The following is a 19,550-nucleotide window of genomic DNA, read 5'->3' as shown; positions in this document are numbered from 1 at the left end:
ATTCAATATTATTATTAAAACAGAAATACATGAACAACCTCCATCAGACAGGTCAAACTCAGGATCTACCACTGAGCTATACTCAGTCCTTGTTTAAGATGGCATCTCACACTATGTAACCCACACTGACCTTGAACTCACCATCTTCCTACTTCAGCTTCCTACGTGGTGGGAATACAAACATGGCTACCATATCCAGCAAGATCTTTTTTCTATTTGCATTAAAGGGATTTACAAGATTTTGCCAAAGTGTACAGAATCCATATAAGATCTTAAGAAAAATTTCTGCCAATATAATATTAAAATAAACTGGTGCTAAGGAGCTTTAGAAAAATTAAAGACAATGGTCCACCCTGAAAGATCTGGAGGCCTCCCCATCTCTGATTTCAAATAATACCCAGGCATGTTGCTAACTTACCCATCCCACTCAGAGTTATAGCTAAGTGGCTACTGCCTCTGCAGAGCAGACAGATACTCCTGGAGGCTGGGGCATAGAGAAAAAGGCACCCAGTGCTCCAGAATAATGAATGAGCTGCTGCCAGGACAACAGTCTTGCAAGGAAAGCTTTCCAGAGCTTTGTCCAACACACACATCTTCTGAACAAAGCTTCTCGTTCTTATCTTAGTCAGCTTCAGTTAAACCTAACTGCTTTCATTCAGAAAGAAAGAGAAGTCAATGAGTAACCAAGTCAAAAGCTGACCGGCTGCTTCTCAACCAGCAGCACATCTGCAGTGGCTACTCCTGCCAACCACACAATGCACTCCTAATCCGTCTCTAAGTAGGTAAGTTTCCTAAGCAGTCCTAAGCAAACTGGTCTCACTACCCATAATTCAATAACATTACTACCAATCACTGCAGCTTGAACATAACATAAATGTGAGCTGATCTGTCAAAGACAAGGTGAGTGCTCCTACAATGTGTACACAGCTGTAACCTCAGTGACCAGAAAACTGACACAGTGTGACCATAGTCTTGCTAGTTACCAGAATTAATTTCTGAATTAGATTATTACACAGTATCCAGAGAATTGTAACTAACTCCCAGCACTTAGTTAAGCAACATGAATGACTGAGTTCAATATTTACAGTTCCCTTAGGTAACTACTCTCAATTGACCCAAATAAACCAATTTGCTGGATCAATAGAGAACATGATGAAACAAAGGCAACAGACAGAAATGAAGACTCATGAAGCCACGCAGGCACCGTAGCATGTACAACATGCAGAGCACAGCAAGCATGCGACTCTGGGAAGGTGCCCGCCCGAGTGTCTGCATACTTTTCTTGTAAGTTAGCAAAGAGTTTCTAGAGTGTGGGAGGGGTCGGTGTCTACCGATTCTCTGCCTACACGTAAGGTTCACCCTTGGATTCCAAGAGAAGACAAAGGAACTCTTTCATCTGCTGTCTTTATTTCCATTAAGGCTGGCTTCACAATTCTCAGCACTAACGTCTCTATTTCTTTAGGGACTCAAAACTGAACCTAACAATCTATCACAGGTCCACTATACAGTTTCCACTCCTTTCTGGAAGGGAAAAGACAGGTGAAGGCCTTCAAAGGGGTCTCCAGCAGCACAGACTCAAGGCTACCTGAACTGTGTGAGACAAACAGCAGTTGTCTGGCAGAATCACCGTCAGGTCCTGAAGACAAAGCCACCAGACCCTGGTGCCCAGTCTACACAGAACACTGTCCAATACTACACTCACCTGAAAAGCTTATTTTATTACTTGAAAAGGTTGCACATGGCTTCAACAGAGTCACCATAGTCTTACTATCTTGCTTCATGCTTCCAAGTTTTAGATGCGAAGATTGAATTCCCTGCCTTGCCAGCTAATTAAGGATCAAGCGTTTCAGAGTGGTAGTCTGGTATACTAATAACGGAAAGGAAAAACTACTCTTAATTCAGTATGACAAAGACTTAATGATTGAAACACTTTAAAGAAAAAATGTTTTATAAAATAACAAAAGACAGGCCCTCAGGAGGAAAAATAATGAGGACTTCACAATAGCTGTGTAGCACTCATAGGAGGAGCCTTCACTATAGGAAGCCTGTGTCATTCACATGAGTCATCACTACACTGTGTGCACCATTGGACAACATTATATAGAAATCTCAAAAGGACAACCTTCACTAACAGCCCCACTACCTTAGTAAATTCGCTCACAGGCTAATGTGGAAGGAAACATGCTCCTGTCTGCCTGCAATGCTGCTGTCTACAGTGGGGAAAGCAAGAGCAGCAGGCCAGCTCTGCTCCCTACCCGACTCCCCGCTGACTCTGCCTATTCAGGGCCAGAAAGTCAAATCATCCCGCAGGCTTCAGCTTCAATTCTAGGAGAGCGGTGAGGTTTGAAAGTGCCTCAAGCAGAGTCCACAGTTCTCTGATCCTTTTCAGTCTCAAACTCTGCGACTGAGTACCATCCAGCCAAGCTAGGAATGAGGTCAATTACTAGAGAACTTACTAGACTTGCTCGGCTCCTCCCTGCCCCTGGGGTTCAGACTTCCCAGTACTCACTCAGAACTGTCATTAGCCCTTTCCTCCCCGTGAACCTGGCCCTATAGTTAAGCTAGCCTTAGTCTTCTCTCCTATGGGTTCCTGCAGGGGAAACCAAAGAGATGAAGAGACGGGGAGGAAAAAGAATGAAGCCAAAATTCAAAGGTTCTTGTTTTAAGTCACTATTTCAAAAGAGACAGTGGGCTGGCTGGAGTATATAGCCCAGGAGGGGAGTGCCTGCCTACTAAACACAAGGCCCTAGAATCAATCCCCAGCATCACAAAGAATAAAATAATATGCAATATATGTCCAAATCCAAAGGAAGACACACAAACAAGCACACATGCTGTAACAGTGGAGATCTTAGACCCTAAGTGGCCTCTTCTTTCCCATCCACTGACTCCACGATTCTTTACCACCCACTTGTCAAATGTGACAGCCCTGGACACCTGAGACCTGCCTTCTACACCAACACCACCACTTCCTTAGGGCACAATACACTGACACTTTCAGGTAACTACATCTACCTACAGCCCACTTTGCCTCACCAGTAGGGGGCTCCAACAAGATGACGTGCTTTAGGACATCAAGGAAGTTGAGGTAGCAACAGGTTAAGACAGCTTTGGATATAAGCAACCCCTGGAATAAGCATGCCAGAACTAAGTAGTCCAACCTGTACCAAACCTCCTATGATTATCTTAAGCAGGGAAGCCAGGTCAACTACTACTTGTAGCTTTAGGGGAAATTCTACCAAATTATAGTTCGGTTTACACCGACCTAAACAAACCAGACAGGATGAAGAGAGATAGCTGAGAGGAGGATATTCACTAACACCATACTAGGGTCACAATTTATTTGCAACCCATTCCCCTCCCCACTCCAACTCAGTCTTCAGTGTAAATGCATGTTAATTCATACATAATACTTATGGAAATTAACAGTGACTCCCGATACAGTACATGAAATGCTTCATCAAGGACAAAAGTAGCCAGGAATCACCAGAAAAACAATATACACTATTCTTTCATCTAAAGACCTTAAACTTCCATTAAGATGGTCTATTTTAATCTATTTCTGTTGCTATAACAGAATATCTGAGACTGGGAAACTTATAAATAGAAAATGATTTGGCTCATAGTTCTGGAAGCTGAGAAGTCCGAGAGCCTGGCAGTGGTAGCTGGCAAGAAACTTGCTGCTGTAGCTTGTCAGGCAGAAAGGCAGGAAACACGGGCCAGGTCAAGAGAAGGAACACGGCTTTCACAGAGCCCACTCAAACATAATGTCCCACATGAACTAGTATATTCACATGGACTGCCTAACAAGTCTCACTTTCTGTAATGTAAGTGCCATACCCTGCGTGGTTTGGTCAACCTTCTATAGTCTTGGTTTCCGGGATGGTTAATTGCCCAGCTTGGTCGTGGAAGTCTTTCTGGCCTTGAGGGAATTAAAAAAAAAAAAAAAAAAAAACAGAAACAAAAACAAAAACAGAATAGACACACATATAGAAAAGCTGGGTCCAGGTAGGATGTTCCAGATCTGATGGAGACATACCAACAACCTCGCACATCCTGGAATCTCAGTGCCTCTATTCTGTACAGACCAGAAGGAGAAGCGAACTAGTCTCAGCAGGAGGTCTTTGTAGAGAGACATCTTGTTCTGTCATCCTTAGGGAGAAGACTGTGGCTGCTAGTTCTTATTTACACTGCCAAAGTTCCGATTTGGACCAAAAGAAGGTTGAGCCTCACCCCAGGAAGGGTTTGTAAACCGTCTAGGTCTGACATTTTGTTGACAGGCTGTTGCCACATCAACAACACACATTTACTGAGCTTCTTCCCAGTTAATTTTGACTGTCAGTGTGATTATTGGGAGTCTCTGCTGAGGTTCCCGGAGACATTAACTGAGGAGGAAGGCCCACTCTAAATGTGAGTAGCACTATCCCATAGACTCAGCTCTCCAAATGAATATAGGAGCAGGTAAGCAGATACCAGAATTCCCCTCTCCCTGCTTGCTAACTGTAGACACAATGTGGCCAGCTGTCTCACATGACTCTACACACACGCTTCCCCCCACCATGATGAACTGCACCCTCAAACCATGGGTCCCAATAAACCCTTCCTCTTTAAGTTGGCTTTGTTGGTTATTGTACCACAAGCACAAGAAAAGGAACTAAACACTTCCCAACCCCATCACACTGGCAAGTGAACTTTGGTACAACTCTTTGGGGACACTGAACCTATGGCACGGACATTTCCCTCACATGAAATATGAGACTCTGTCTTCCCCCCGTGAACAGCTTTGTACTGTCTCATCATGAAGGCAGAAAGTCCTCAGAAGCTTGCACACAGTGGTGACAAACACGGCCAAACCATTCTAACTTTCCCCATCTTCAAACTAATTACAAATGCCATCCACCAAACAGACAAAATAATACTGTAGCTGCACTTAAGTTTTACCAATAAAAACATAACTAAAAATTTGTACATAATGACTTGTTCTTGGGTCATTTTGGAAATGCATTTTCAAAGCAGAAAAATACCTCAAAACATGGTCATTGGCTGTGGTCTGAATATCTGTAGCTCGCCAAAATTCCAAAGTTATCGCCTTAAGAGGCAAGGTCTGTAAGCGGCAGAACCCCAGTGGATGGGATTAGTGCCCTTAGAGAAGAGTCCCGAGAGAGCTAAGTTGTTCTTTGCACCAAGTAGGCTGAAAGGACACCAAATGTCCACCTAGAACAAAAGCAGCCCACAAACACCCGAGGGGTAGTAGGCACTGCTCTCTCATCCAAGGGCCTCAAACTCTTGGTAATCATAGTCCATTTCTGGTGCTGTAACAGAACACCTGAAACCGAGTAATTAGTAAAAACCAAAGAGTAGATCCTCATCAGACACCAAACAAATCTGTCAAAACCTTGACATCTCATGGTCATATGCAACCCCCCGCTTCCAATGTAACATTTTGTTATGGCACCCTGAATGAACTAAGAATCAAAGCTTCTTTACTTCTAACATTTCTCTATTTAAGACAGAAAATATCAATATTAGCATTCAGATAAAAAAAAAAAGTATAATGAAAATCAGAGCTGGGTGATTCTCCCAGTCACGAGAAAAGGCTCTGAGCATCTCAGTCTAGGATGCAAATGTTTCTGAGCTTTCTGGAAAGAACTCCTGCAGTCTGACAGAGTGATGCTGGGAGAAAGCAGAGGCAAGAGCTACAAGTGTGCAGCCTCCCCGTGTGAAACAGCAGGAAGGAGCCGACCGTCTATCAGAGTTCTACAAATCAGTCAAGCGCTAAGCAACTGACAGAAGCTGTAGTCAAGAAAATCAACTAAAAATAATAAGCAAGTTTACAGTGTTCTCATCTGTCTTGCTCACCTGGAGCAGCTGCCCATGTTCCCTGACTAGGACTCTAATTCCAGGTACCAATGGGAGTAGAACAGACCTTCCTATCCCGTTATTCAGTTAACTGTTCTAGTCTGTCACAAAAACCTGCTTCGTTTCTAACCCCAAACCCATCCAAGTTGAAGAAAGGCTGGCACTAATCAGAATTACCTGACGTAAGTAAGCATCATAATTGAGACATAAGACAGATCCAGGAGACCTCAAAAGGAAAAGACAAGGATGTCCTTGGGAATTAGGGCAAAAGCAGCAAACACATGGGAGGATTTCAAGAACCACACACATGCTCAGAGCAGGTACAGGCTCAGAAGCAGCATGAGGAGATTGGGGTTTCACCTTAGGTTACATTTATACCACACGTCAGTCTGTCTAATGCTCAAAGTAGACCCATAAAGAGCCAACTAGCAAAGACAGAGAGATTTAGGTGTTACTTGTTTGATTTTTTTTCCCATTTCTGATTATTTGCATGCTCAGACAAAATAGCTATAAACTGAAGGCTAGACTAGTCTAAAGAGCAAGCTTAAAGTCACTGTGGGCAACTTAGTCCATGGTCCAGTGCTTGCCTATTACAGTCAAGACTGTAGGTTCAATCTCTGGCACTGAAATCCAAAACAATACAACAATAACCACACCACAAGCTTCCAAGCAACCCTTAACCACACAGGACAAGGAACAAACACACCTTAAAGTCAAGAGAGTATGAGGGAAAGTGATAATCCTCAAAAAACAGAACCAAAACACAAGCAAACCCTGAAGAAGAGATTCAGATTTACAGAGAGAGCATAATCCTCAGACATTTGGACTTTCAACAACAAAAACAAACACCAGCAGACACCAGCATAAGGAATACAAGGCATAGGGGGTGTAAGTCCATTCAAGATTAACAAAGAGTGCCTAAGAAGGCTACTGTTTTTAGTATGTAAAGACTTTAAAGAGATTTCTAAAATATACGTCCAGTATCAGTAAGCCACGGAAGGTGAAATGTAGAGCTTTATCTTATCAATAAGGGGCCATTCATCAAAGGCACAATACATCAAAAATAAGAAAGAAAATAGAGGCTGACCAGAAGCACGGGTTACTCATACTACAGGAAAAACAGGAAGTTCAACAAACCTTGTTCCACAGTGGACAGAAGAACTTTAGAAAATACAAATAAGGAACCAGAGCACTGTACAGCACACAAACCAACTGGACCCTGCAGCCACAGAGACATAACCCAAACAGCGGGCAGATGCTCTTGTTAATGGTGCTGAACGCAGTACAGAGAAAGTGCACACTGGTCCACAGAACAGGCTGTCAATTCCAAATGACCAAGATGGGACAAAGCATACTTAGTGACAGCACCGCCACATTTCTCAACACGAGCTCCTCAAAGAAGCCGCCAGGTTGTCACAGTGGTTTGGGGTATTCTCCACAACCCATGCCTGCTTCCAAACAAAATCTACTGTTGCCACGGAGGTGATGACAAAGAGGTGGGGTTTTGTGATGTTTGCTGTTTACTGTTGCTTTTTCTTTACCATAGAAAAGTATTCACATAAATCCACTTTAAATTGTGAAGCTCTTCTCTTTCTTTAGTAATATCTCCAGGTACAAGCATGAGCAATGTCAGAAAGAATGCAGACTCCAAAGAAAGACCTCATAAATATAGTCCTACACATGACTGATGGGAAACATTTACTGTAAGAACGCTGCTTCCAAAGAGGCTGAATCCAGCAAGCAGCCCATAGCTAGTGTAGCTCTTCCAGACTGAATTTCCTCAGTCATGTAAAATCTCATAATGACACTTAAGTCACTAGTCTACCAACCGTTTACTTGGAAATGGTCTAAGATATGCAGTAGGCATCAGTGCTTTGCACAGGAAGAACCTAAATATAAATTTGTAAGCCCACTCATATGTGGACTATGAATCTTCTATGCCTTTCTTCAACTTACTCTTCCAGTTCCTTACCTATGCTGCAGCCTATGACAACGAATTATGTTCACAATCAAGTCTATTTCAATGATGAATTCAACTCAAAACTATACAGATATGGGCTGGAGAAATGGCTCAGTGGTTAAAGAGTACTGACTGCTCTTACAGTGGACCCAGTGGGTTTCCAGCACCCACATGATATCTTACAACCATCTATTAACTCCAGTTTCTGGGGATCCAATGCCCTCTTCTGGCTTCCATGGGCATCAGGCACACAAGCAGTGTACAGACCCACAACCAGGCAAAACATTCACACATATAAAAATTTTAAAATATTAAAAATAAATGTTAAAAAATAGTCAGCCTAGCAAGCGCAAGGCCCTGGGTTCGGTCCCCAGCTCCGAAAAAAAAAAACAAAGGAAAAAAATAGTCAGATATATAATTTTTGATAGGACACACTATTAAAAATATGAGGGAGGTGGCTCACAACCCCTTTCTGCCAATGGTAGTTTCCATGAGGTTCTTCATGATAGGAAAGGACTTTCTTCTTTTATTCTTATGCAACTCGGTATTTTTGTCTCAATTATAAAAAAAAAAAATCACTTTTTTTTTTTAAATGCTAAGTTTTGGCAAGAGATGCTCAGCAGTTAAGAGCATGTGTTGCTTTTGCAAAGGACCAGGGTTAAGTTCTCAGCAAACACATGGCAGCTTATGACCATCGTTAACTCCAGCACCAGGGGAGCCAACTGAGGCATGTACATGGTGCACATACATGCATGCGGACAAACGTTCAGATACCAAAGATAAAAATACCAAGTGTCAATAAGCATTATGAAAGTCACTCACTTAAAAAGTTAAGACACTACTGCCTGAAAACAGTGTAACCGTCCTGTCCCTTCTGTAAACCTGCCTGCCCATGGAGCCCAATTGTTAAACCTCTGATGAAGCAAAATGACAACTGCTGTCAGCCACCCTCCTATGAGGGAAGATAATGCCGAATGGTGTGGGTCTCCAGCACCACCACTCTTGGGAGTTCAGCACTCACTCTTCTCCCAGATGGCGAGCAACACTCCACATATTCACAACAAGTGTAAAAGCCTGTGCTGTACACCCCTTCCCAAAACAGTTGTGCAGCAGCAAAGAAATCAAGTGTCTGACCAACTAAACCTTCCTGCAGCAGGGCGCTCCACGCTCGACACCGGAGCTGCCAGCGGCTGCCTAAACACTATTTGCCAACAGCCTCTGAAGGCTAGTACTTACTCAAATAGACTCTTAAGAGAAAATGAATGCAAAATATTGTAATTATTACAAGATTATTATAATTAGGTATTCTGTTCTGTTCTTTGATACAAGAACAAAGTGCCTGCAACTTGCAAGGAACACAAAGTGCCTTCTTCAGTTGCTGCTTAATCGCCTTGGAGGTGACACTGACCACTGAGCAGATACCCTGACTGGAGTGTGCTTCCAATTACAGCTCTCCCCTCAAGTCTCCAGCAAGTTCATCGGGTCTTCTCATGACCCTATTCCATGAATGCCAGTCAAGCAGAGAAGGAAGGAAAATATCCAGCCATGAGCTACTACAACCTTCTCAAAACCTCATAGCCACCTTGTGGGACAGCAAAGTGGTCTCATACATGCAAGGTGATTTAGCCTCTCCTCTAAGACAAGGAGAAAGAAAATGAGTTTGTTCATAATATATACTCATTTCAAATCTGGGTGAGTATTCAAACCCCTTTTTAAAATTCTAATAATCTACTATTTCACTCCGGAAGTAATCATGGTTCTTTGGCTCCATACACTACACTTCCTTCATCTACCAGACTAATGAGCATTCTGACTTCCTTCCAAAACACAGCACCTATCTGTGTGCCAGCAAACAGCCATGCAAATTCAAGTCCCGTCTCATGAACCATCTTTCTTTTATGTATATAAGACAAGACTACAGCCTGCAGCTTACCCCCACTGTAATTTATATCTAAAGCACAAAAATGGGTCTCAATTTCTGGCCTGTCCTACCCACTCCCCCAATGCATGACACAACAAGACCTTGTAAAATACTTTTTACAAGGACCCTAATTCCTGCAATGAATGTTTCCTACCTTACATGTTACCACAATCTGCCAAAATTTCTGGTATATGTTTGCTACTCTCATTATGTAATTTGCAGTTGACCCTCATATCTGAGAAGATCTTATTACCCACATAGGTCACAAATTGACTTCTTAAAAGAAACAAGAATTTTCATCTAGAGCCCTATGTGGGCTCATTGGTGGTATATTACATAAAGGAATTTTAATTATTAAATAGCTACTAAGTAAATATATAGTTATTATTTTCATGTGTCAGTGACCCAGTTTTAAAGGCCATTTAAGAATCACAGAAAATGTAACCTATTATTAGTAGAGAATTAGTAGAGAGGGTGCTTTTCAACAGCAGTTAAAAACTTCCTTTCTGGAATGGTAGGTGCCTGTTTTTTAAATATCTTTTGGACTTGACTATGAACTTCTAAAACACAACTGACTATTTCAACAGTGCATTAGTTCTACACTTAAGTCACACGTAGGTAATTAACACCTTTGTAAGGAATTTTCAGATAATTTTAAGCCATCCCCAAGAGTTACTAACACAGATATCGAATAGTATCCAGAATATTTTAGTATATAAAAAGTTCCAAATCTAACTATAATTTTACAAGTTTTTCTACGTAATATATTTGGTGATCTATAATATTAGCAGACAGAAATAAAACCACTTTAAAGAGCCTGGGTCCAATTAAAGTCCCATAGAATGAAGAGAATTAAAGTGACATTAGTTAAGAGTCAGAACTCAACCTTTTCTAAACCAGATGAACTGTTTCAAAACTTGAAACACTGACAAGTCTAGGTATAGTGCCATAACTCTACAATAAAGTATCACTAGGGGCTGGGAAGACAGCCTGGTCAGCTAAGTGTACAGTAAGCATGGGGACCTGAGTCCCCCAAAGGAAAAAGTCAAGCATGGTGGCACACACTTGTAATTCCAACACTGGAGAAACAGAGACAGCTAGATGCCTGAAGCTCACCGGCAGCCTACTTGGTGGGTTCCAGAAAATAGATAGATAGATAGATAGATAGATAGATAGATAGATAGATAGATAGATAGATAGGATGAACATGTCAAAGTAAGAAGCAGGATGTCTCAGTACATTTGAATTTAGGTATATTTAGGATGGCTCAGGCTTCAAATCATTAAACCTAGCTCTTTAGTTTTAAAAATTTAATAGCTAATTATTTTCCAGACCCAGCAGGCACGAGTGACTATACATTTTTAAGGGGAACTGTACAATGGATGATCAACAGGGCCCCCAACTTCTTCTTTTTAGAGAAACTTTGTTGCTCCTTGAACTAAAGCCAGAAACAAAAATGTAAAAGGCAATCTCAAAACCAGGTACGGTGGAGCAGGACTACAATCGCAGCATTTGGGAGGCACAATCAGGAAAATCGCCCACAAGTCTGAATCCAGGCTGGCCTATGCACTGAGTTCCAGGCCAGCTGGGTTGCAAGGCAGACCTTGTCTCAGAAAACAGTAGACAGGTGAGATGGCTCAGCAGATAACAGTGCCTGCCACACAAGCCTGGTGACCTGAGGTCACTCCCTGGATCCCACAATGGAAAGAGAAAACCAAATCCCAACAGTTGTTCTCCGACCTCTACAGGCACATCACAGTGCATGCACACCCACACATGCAGTAACCAAAAGAAAACTTTACAACAACCACGAAAGGCAATGCTTTCCTATACTCCTATATTTTATTAATTCTTTGACAATTACATACAGTACACATTGACTGTATCCATCCCTCTCTCTCATATAAACATGCATTTGCCACTGTAATCTGAAGAGTAAGATGGTTTAAGTATAGTTATTTCTTTCTTGGCCTCATTCTACCATAATGCAAATTCTTCTTGGCATGGTGTGCCAGCCATTCTTGACCTAGTTGTGTCCACTGGGTTCACTTCTGAGACTGGTTATCTATATGAAGTAGTCACAAATCAGAGGTTGAAGAAAGAGGCCCATTCTCTCCTATCTATGGCTGGATGTTCTGCAGGCTGAGGGACCCAAATGCCAGAGAAATGTCAAGGTCACAACCAGTCAAGACCACCTGCAGCCAGGACCACAGCAGCAGGTCATGCGTTCCTGCTGTATTTAGCTGCTAAGGTTTTGTCTTCGTTAGTGCAGAAACTAAGAGAGATTAACATACAGGCAGATCTGCTGTCTCCCACTTAAGTAACTTCCTAATTTGGAGGTTCTACTCATCCTTCAAAAAAAAAAAAAAAAGTAAAGGGAAAAAAAAATCACGAAAACAGATTGTTTATATTGCAGAAAGCAGTCTGTTTATTCTACCCATCAGTCTTTTCCCTGACAACTGGCTACTGTTGCTCTTTTTGTTTACTGTATGCTCAGATGAATTTTAATATAAACCCTCACTATAACCACATAACAAATGAAGCAAATTCCCAAACCACTCCAGGCTCCAGGAGCACTATTCAGCAGATCACTTCTCATCCAGTGGCGAGGTCACAGAAGCAGACACTTAACAGGGGATGAAACCAGCCCCTCTTTGCTTCCTTACTATATGCAAGGGCCAACTAAGCACTTAAAAAGTAATCATTTTCATTTAACTTTGGAACACTGTACCCTGTCTCCCAAGCTAGTACACTACAGTCGAACCTTGACATTTCAATGGCTGTACCTTAACATCTCTCAATTCAAATATGTATACACGTCTGTAACCACAAGTTCCTCCATGTGTGACTTCAAGGTGGGAACAGCAGCACATGGGGAAGTGGCATTGTCTGAAGCCCATTCTTAGCAAGTTCTGCAACCATCAGTGTTGTTGCAAATTTTGAGAATGATGGCAAAGAAGAAGACTACTTTCCAAAAAAATGCTGAGAATCTTATCAAATAAACGCCTTCCGATAGGGCCAGCAAGATGGATTGGCAGATAGAGGTACCTGCTACCAAGCCTTGCAACCTGTGTTTAATCCCCAGAATTCAAATGATGAAAGAAGAGAACTAATTCCCCACATTTATTCTCTGACCTCTGTGTGCATCTTGTCGTATGTGCACCCCTTCCCATACATCATATGCAAACATAAACACACACACAGTTTTAATTTTTTAAAAAGGATTCTACATATGAAAACTAATGAAGACCTAGAATTACCTGGGCATGCAGCCCAAAGAAAGGCCTATGGAATGTTAGCCTTAATATATATATATATATATATATATATATATATATATATATATATGTGGCATGATTTTTACTACTTGCCTAGTTGCAAGCTTAGCAGTTTTAGGTCATCTGTTTGCTCTTTTCCCCCATAGTACTGGTATTTGTAGTTTGTGATTTTCTAGAATGAGAATCACCATAGTGTTCAAATAAAGATCCTAACTTATTTCAAAACTCCAAAGAAAATTCAGAGTCACCAGAGTAATTTTACCACATTTGAGTGTCAAATGTCTCCACAACAACATCAGAATTTTAAGCGCACTATAAGGCACCAGCAATTATTTCATTAAAACATAACTAACATTTTCATCAACCCCATTCAAGGTTTTAAAAAACCCTAGCTGACTACTGTTTAAATACCAACGTTCCATTATAAATCTCCTACAGAGGGTGGAGAAACACTTCATCACTAAAGAACACTGACTTCTCTTGCCAAAGACCTGAGATTCAGTTCCCAGCACCACATAGTGGCTTACAACCTTCCATAACTCCAGTTCCAGAGGTTCTGGCGCCCCCTTCTGGCCTCTGTACAAGCACACAGTGTACATACATAACACACAGGATAAACATTAATACACAAGAAAGATGTATTAATAAATACATCTTTGTAAAAACTTCTAAAACCATCCACAGAGCCCCTTTCATAATTCTATCTCGATAAACCTAATCTGTGTAGGGCATAAATTTACCAAAAAAAAAAAAACCCTCTAAATTATCTAGAATTTACCCCCTCTTCCCTTGAAAACTACTCTGTAAATACTGTGTGAATCAGATGATACAATTGTGTTCTCCCCTCCACCCCCAAGAACAGCTGGGGGAACTTGCTGGAAACCTAGACTTTCAAGATATTAAGGTTCTTTTAAGTTTTTTTTTTCACTGATCATAGTAGCACATGCCTTTAATCAATCACTCAGAAAGCAGGAGGAGATGGCTCTCCATTGAGTTTGAGACCAGTCTAGTCTACATAGTGAGTTGCAGGTCAACCAAGGTTACACAGTAAGACTTGTCTCAAAAAGAACTGTTTTCACTTATTGTGTATGGGTGTTTTGTTCGCATGTATGTTGCAGGAGGTTATAAGCCACTTGACATAGGTTCTAGAAACTGAACTCTGATCCTCTAGAAAAGCAGCAAGTGCTCACAACAGCTGAGCCATCCCTCCAGTCCTTTATATTTTTCTTGGAGCAGTCCCAATCTCAGAACTCACAGACCAAAATTTCCCAGGATGGAGCTAAATATCTGACTTTGGGGTGAGCTTGATGCATAGCTTAGGCTGGCAAGTGAGTACTTTGTTACTTTGTAACCCTGAGGTATACCAAACAGATCAACAAAGACCAATAAACAGGGAGAGCTTGTAGAGAGAGGACCATAGGTATGAATGGTGGCTCAGAGAGGGTCAAACCTGGCATGGTCTCTCAAGCCAGGAAGATATCAACCCTGAAAAAAGAGTTGGAGAGACTGCTGAAAATAATGTTCTCAATACAAGCCCTCAGCTATGTGTCACATCTGATGTCATCATCAGCTACAAGGCTTGAAACTCTGCCTCAATTCCAATGAGATCTAAAGCACGGGACTAAAGGGGCAGGGTGACAGAACTACAGCAACTACCAAGGGGTCCCAGAGCCTCAAGGGTACCACAAGCCCACTTCTGAGTAGTTGTAAGAGCAAAGTCTCAGAGGGAAGCAAAGTCACGGGGGCACTCCAGCTGCCAGGGTCTTCAATCAGGGAGCACCCCATAGGGCAGAAAGTGGGACCAACATTGCCATTATTGAGATAGTGCCAAAACTTCTCTCTACCAGTGGCAGAGGTCACATACCCCCTCTGACCCTACTCCATCTGTAAAATGGGTGTAAGTTTTAAATTGGATGAAACCCATATAAGACAGAATTTGATATATTTCTCATCCTATTATTTCTCAGTCTTTCTTCCACTGTCACTGTCATTCCACAATCTCAGTATTTACTTCAAGTACTCTTCCCTGGCTGAAAACAAGTATCCCACACCTTCCCCATCCAACCCTAACCAGGAACTGGGGCAATGCAAGCATGCTTTATCCATCGCTGTTTGTCCCTCCAAAACTAACGTGACGTCTTTTTTATGACAACCTCCACAGGGCTCTCTCTGAAGATGGAGCCAAAGGCAAGACCAAGATGCTGAGGAAAGACTTCAACACGGCCAAGAGACATGTACACTCAATCACACAGCTCCAAGTGCCAAAAGCCTTCAAGAAAATTGTCTCACTTTCTAGCACCAGCTTGCTGGGCTGAAGTAGTCTGGAGTGACTTGACCCTAGGACTGACTCACACACCCATTATCCCCAGGGAGAAGCACCTGAAGAACAGCTACACCAGAAGCTACATGTTCAGCAATTAGTGCCAGGAAAGCCTGCACTAAATAGACCTCGGTCACACTCCGATATGCTCCAGAAGCAGGTTCACCATACCAAATCACTTCAAACACAGCTTGGGCTGGCTAGTTTTATGTCAACTTGATATAGGCTATAGTCCCATGAGAGCAGGGAGCCTTAAATGAGAAACTGCCTCAGTTGGCTATCAAGGTAGCAAGCAGGCCTATAGGGCATTTTCTTAATTCGATGTGGGAGGATCCAGCCAGTTGTGGGTGGTGTCAACCCTGTGCTGTGGTCCTGGATGCTATAAGAAAGCAGGCTGAGGCTCATGCCTTTAATCCCAGTACCTGGGAGGCAGAAGCAGAAAGATCTCTGAGAGTTCAAAGCCAGCCTGGTCTACAAAATGAGTTCCAGGACAGCCAAGGGTTGTTACAGAGAAACCCTGTCTCAAAAAAGAAGGAAAAAAAGAAAAAAAGGAAAAAAAGCAAACAAACAAACAAGCAAGCAAGCTGAGCCTCTTGCAGTCAGCAGCCTCTTCTTCCATTAGCTCTTGCCCCCACCCCAGTTCCTACGTTGGCTTCCCTCCCTGGACTATCTCTCATTCAGCATATGTAAGCCTTTCCTCCCCAAGTTTCATCAGAGCAACAGTAACTCTAACTAAGACACAGCTACTTTTCCTTGCTCCAAGCTGGGCTTGGCATGACAGAGATGTCAAGTGTGTACCATCTTGACAGGAAATATAACACAAGAAGAAACTACATATTCTTAAATAGACACTTCTCTCTCCAAGCAGACTCCTTGAATTTTACATTTTAAAACAGAAAGAAAAAAAGGGGGGGAGGAGAAGCAACTATTCAATGTTTAATGGAATTGGTTTTGACAATGTACAACTTCACTGACATCTTTTCTTAGAAACATGGCCCAAATCAAATGATGGACTTCCTAACCTTAACCTGGATGCTATGTGACCACATGAAATAGCACAATTTAGGTCACAAATGTGATACAGGGAATAACTAGCACCCCGAAGACCTGCAGGAAAGGACTGAGTCGATGTGTGCTTATATATGTTGACAAGCAACCGTTTGCCAAGAGGTGAAAACAAGAAAAGACTGAAAACCTTTCTCGCAAGCTCTTCCGTGTGGATGGTTTCAATACGAGCAACATGCCTAGCAGGTATTAATGAGCAGGCCTTGTTCTCAGAGCATTTCAAGCAAAGTCAGTCCAAAAATAAAAGATGAAAATCCTTCCTCAGTAAATGCTGCCTTTGAAATGCAGCAATAGAGAATTAGCCTGTCTTTTAATACTGTAACTCTGTGAGTTACATAAAGAGAAATTCCGATCTGAATGTTAGTCACAGTAAAAACAGACATCTTCGGTAATCTCTTAGCAGGGAAGACTCTGGAAAGTTAAATTAAGATAGGGTGTGGGGCTAATACAGCATCCCATTAAATTCTAGAAGCTAAATCTACACTTCCTAGTTTGTCCCAAAACATAGACTTAACTTTGCACATCACAGTTGAATTTGGCTAAATGGGAAGGGGGATTATACTGACGCTAAGAATGACTGACTGAACTTTACCTTCACTGGTCACAAGAGCTTACTTCCAACTAATGGGATGGGTCACATTAGAATTCGCTCAGAAAATTTAACGTGACACCAACATCCTCACTGCCCACATTCACATGCATAAGACAAGGAGACAATAACTCCAGCTTGTTCAGACAGATGCCTAGTGATTAGACACATGCTGCATAAAACCCGTTAACAGTTCAAGATTCCTCTCGGACTTTATGCCTGTCTCCCCTCACTGTTCACACCAGCCTCCAACAGATTGAAAAACTGTATTCTCAATACCAAACCCACTTTGATTCAGCACCGATTTAGGGAAAGGGTTAAAATTTTCGACTTTAAGACTTATTTTGAGAATATTCTGACTTATCCTCCGGCTCGTAATTTTTTATCAGCAGGAAACATTATCTGCAGATAAATGCGGCTGGAGTAATGGTCACTGGCATGAACCAGTGACTAGGAACACTAGTCAACAACCATGGGACGAGCAGAAAAATCAAGACCCACTGTCACTTCTCCCTGACCCTGCCTGTCAACTCTAGGACAACGTTTTAATTCAATTCATTGCTTTCTGAGATGTTCTGAAGACTCAGAATAGAGATATGAAGAAAATATTCAAAACACAAACTTCTCATGTCTAACCGGAGCCCAGCTTTATTAGCTGAGATGCTGAGGCCTAAAATCTACTTGACATAGAAAACATTCTAGGGCAGTCTTCTCAGAGAAAATATACTGAAAGGATTCATCCTTGTGTAGGCTCTACTAAAAATTTGTTTCCCTTGCAAACGCTGTCACTGGCAAAGTCATTGGTTCCAGATCATACTGAAGCAGGTTTAAGTCGGAGGACACAGAGTGACTAAGGTTTCAGTGGTTTCTTGGGGTAGCCAGTGAGGTAAACACTGATGGTGGTCAGTAAGTGAGGTAGACGGTGAGGTAGACAGTTAAAGTAGTCAGTCATGCAGTCAGGAGACAGTGAGACTATCAGCAGACATTCAAGTAGACAGTGAGGTGGGAAGCACTGAGGTAAACAGAGACAGTCAATGAGAACAGCTACGGTAATCAGTGAGGCAGAGGGCGAGACAGTGAGCAGACAGTGAAGGTAATCGGTTTAGTGAGGCAGTTATAGTGAGGTATTCCATAAGTAGACAGAGATAGGCAATAAGTGGTAGACACTGAGACAGTCAGCAGACAGTGAGAGAATGACGTAAACAACAGCAGTCAGGCAGTTAGGTAAGCACTGAAGGTAATCGGTGAGGTACATGATAAGGTAGACAGGGAGATAAACAGAGAAGGCACTGAGCTAACCATGGAACCATGTCAGTGTAGTCAGACAGAGAAGAAATCCAGTTGAGGAGCTAGTGAGGTAGCCAGGTAGTGGGAAAGGGAAATAGTGAAGTAGCCAGTGAGGTACCCAGTCAGTGGAGCAGACAATGAGGGGAGACAGCAGGAGTAGCCAGTTGGTGAGGTAGCCTGTCAATGAGGGGAAGACAGTAAGATAGTCAGTGAGGCAGACCATATAGGAAGTCAATGAGAGTCTGATGTAAACAGGCTATCAGTGAGGCAGCCAGGCAGTGGGGTAGACAGTGAGGTCATAAGGTAGACAAGGAAGGCAGTCAGTGAGGTAAAGAGTTAACATAGTCAGAGAGGCAGTGATATAAATAGTGAAGCAATCAGTCAGTGAGGTGGACAGTGAGGTAGACAGTTAAGGTAAAGGTAGGGTATCCAGTCAGTGAGGTACTCTATGTGGTTATACAGTGAGGCAGACAACTAAGGTTCCTTGGCAAGTTGAGAGATCAACCTGACACACTAGGACTTTACAGAAGGAGGGAAAAGGGCCTTGAGGCCAAGCTTGCATCCTGGATGTAAACAGAAATTACATGAAAAACAGAATAGGTGCCCAAGTGGCTCAGTGATTTTCCAGAGGTGAGAGTTAACATCAAACGCTTGCTGCCATTAGATACCATCTCATTTTTTCCCTGTCACTGCGAAAAGGGCACAGCTATTCCGGAAAGAAAAAAAAAAGTCATTTTTTTCCTTCAAGGAGGGCAGCGGTGTGGAGCAGCGGTGTTTGCAGGGGCTGGGGCTGCAGAAGGAGGAGGGGCGTGAAAGGAAGGAGTGCTTTAAGAAGAGGCAGCTAGGGTTTTTCCACAGGGCCCCACACCGGCCACTGCAGAGAGAAATCGGGAGGTGGGGGTGGGGGGTGGAGAAAGGAAATGTCCCTCAGGAGGAATGGAGGTAGGGGGTAAAGGCCAAGTGCAACCGGCTGAAGGAGGCCAAATCTCCTCCAGGATGCAAACAAGCACCAGTCATCTTGGGACACAGTGGGGAAAGGGGCAACCAGAATGGAGGTCTGCAGAGGAGAGGAGGGAGGGTAGAGGCAGGGTCTCCTCCAAGTGCAACCCAGGGACAGAGATGGACAAGCAGCGGGACCTAGGGCCTACCCGGGGCCAAAAGGCGTGGCCAGGCAACCTATTGACCGTCGCGAGGCTAAGACAGCGCACGGCTAACCCGCTCAGCCTAGCCTAGACCTTCCGAGGGGCCCGCGCGCGGCCGCAGCCCCCGCC

General features: G+C 42.8%; 1 protein-coding gene and 1 long non-coding RNA gene across 3 annotated transcripts in view; both read right to left on the bottom strand.

Annotated features, from left to right (window-relative positions):
* Positions 1–19,550, bottom strand: part of Xkr6 (XK related 6) — a 236,890-nt gene that overhangs the window by 215,912 nt on the left and 1,428 nt on the right.
* LOC102548944 (uncharacterized) overlaps positions 1–19,550 on the bottom strand; it is a 43,948-nt gene extending 24,398 nt beyond the window's left edge. The window contains exon 1 of the long non-coding RNA XR_010058172.1: positions 1–19,550. This exon is cut by the window's left edge and continues 11,137 nt beyond it. This is a non-coding gene — a long non-coding RNA (uncharacterized LOC102548944).

Source organism: Rattus norvegicus, chromosome 15, assembly GCF_036323735.1.
Source record: "Rattus norvegicus strain BN/NHsdMcwi chromosome 15, GRCr8, whole genome shotgun sequence".
Lineage (NCBI taxonomy): Eukaryota > Metazoa > Chordata > Mammalia > Rodentia > Muridae > Rattus > Rattus norvegicus.
The sequence above is the reverse complement of the archived record's forward strand: the minus strand, read 5'-3'. Positions and strand labels throughout refer to the sequence as shown.